Source organism: Parambassis ranga, unplaced genomic scaffold (assembly GCF_900634625.1).
Source record: "Parambassis ranga unplaced genomic scaffold, fParRan2.1 scaffold_21_arrow_ctg1, whole genome shotgun sequence".
Taxonomy (NCBI): Eukaryota; Metazoa; Chordata; class Actinopteri; family Ambassidae; genus Parambassis; species Parambassis ranga.
Window position 1 is genome coordinate 9,148,891 of NW_021144767.1, and position 1,957 is coordinate 9,150,847.

Sequence of the window (1,957 nt, forward strand, 5' to 3'; positions counted from 1 at the left end):
CCATGGCTGTCACAAGGAGCATTGCTGACAGATTGTGAAGTTAAAATATCAAACTTATACAGTTCTGCACTTTTGTTTGCAGCTTGATTTACTTAACAAATGTTTCTGTGTATATTACTCTGCTAATCACGATAATCTATTTAAAGGCAAAAAAGAAGGCAAAAAAATAATTATTTATGATCATGAAATCGTATCGGTGATACTGGCCTGTATTTACTTGGTATCGGATCGATACTGAAATCTTCAGTATCGCCCACCCCTACAGCGCACACTAAGTGAACAAACAGGACAGTGTCAAAACAGGAAGTGACGCAATACGTTACCAGACGCAGTCCTCCCTTGGCCAAGGGAGGCTCAAGCTTACAGCACCTGGTATTCCCGGCGGTCTCCCATCCAAGTACTAACCAGGCCCGACTCTGCTTAGCTTCCGAGACAGACGAGATCGGGCGTTTCTAGAGCAGTATGGCCGTGAGCTTTAAGAAGAAAAAGAGAAAGACCATGTTTCACCTCTTTCTGAGCCTCGTTAGTGCAGTAGGCAGCGAGTCAGTTCATCATCTGAAGATTGTGACTTCAACCCTCACAAGGGGACTTGTTTAGAGCCAGAATACAGATTACAAAGAGCACACTGTATGTTTACATGTCATCCAGGTCATGTTCATAGAGACCACTGAAGCGAGGCGTCTGGACTTGTAGAGTTTTCTTGAAGACGTTTCTCTGCTCCTCCAAGCAGCTTCATCAGTTCTACCTGTGGTGGGAAACATGCTTTATATGTGGAGGAGGACCTCAGTGGGTCTGGGTCAAACAAACAATAGCACTAAATGTGTCCATCCTTACCTGGATGTTCTGGCTGCCTGGGCCAGGTGTGTAACGACTGGCTAACGCAGACCTGGGCAAAGTACGGCCCGCGGACCGTGCGCACAATAGAAGAAGAAACAGAAGAAGAAAGAAAGAAGAAGGCAGCAAGAATCAGCTGTCAGCACGGCATCACCGCTAACGTTTTTCCCACCCTCGTTTCTTCTAAGCTGCAGCACTGTTCTGCACTGTTATCCCATCTACTCTTGGAGAGACGCGCTGTGTACACTTTAAAATGCTGCGCGACTATGCTGAAATGTACAGTAAAGCGTGAAGAAACGCCACGGCGCATTCAGATGTTTCCGCGGAGCTGCAGCCGACATCTGCTCTTAAAAAGCTCAGACCTTGTCCAACTTTCAGAGCTTTGGGAACTCTAGGTTTGAACTCTAATGGTTTTCTTCTGTAAAAATATCTTTCACATCATCTGCTGCTCTGTGCGGAGTGTGTTTCAACATACAACAGCAACACTCAGAGTGGACCTGGACACACAGAGGACAGAGGAGAGAGCAGTAAACACACAAACCGGTTCACATCATCAGCTCCCTCCGCCACACACTGATTCTGTGGTGTTTTTCCGCCAATGCGATTTTATAATATATCTATCTTTCCATTCATTCAACTCTGCGCAACTCTCTCTCTCTCTCCTCCCGTCCGCGTTCACACACTAAGCGCACATGCACGCGCACACACCGAGAGCAGCTGATCCGCCCGCTCCTCCTTTCAATGCACCATGACTGTTGAAGGAAAACCCGGACCGGCGGATATGTTCACAGAAGATGGCCAACGTTCTTGATAATGGAACATCGCGCAGCCATTTATGAACCAGTTAGTTACCTTGGTGTAACTTTAGTAGTTCCATATATCTGATTATAGTTTTATATGCTATTATGTGGTTAAATCACATTATTTATTTGAACCTTTATTTCACCAGAACAAGAACAGGCGGACACATGAGGTCAGTGTTGAGTTCATATAGTGAAATAAAAACCTTCAGCTTCAGATGTTTGTGGAATCCATCCTTAGATTAGAACTAAACTAGGCTCAAATTAAGTAAGAACTTTCATTTCAGTTTGGTGAGTCATCCAGGAAACATGAGAAGGACAGG

The 1,957-nt window shown here is 45.1% G+C and overlaps 1 pseudogene; it reads right to left on the reverse strand.

Moving 5' to 3' along the window:
- Window positions 1-357: 357 nt before the first annotated feature.
- On the reverse strand, window positions 358-474 carry LOC114429936 (uncharacterized; annotated as a pseudogene).
- Between the last annotated feature and the right edge of the window lie 1,483 nt (window positions 475-1,957).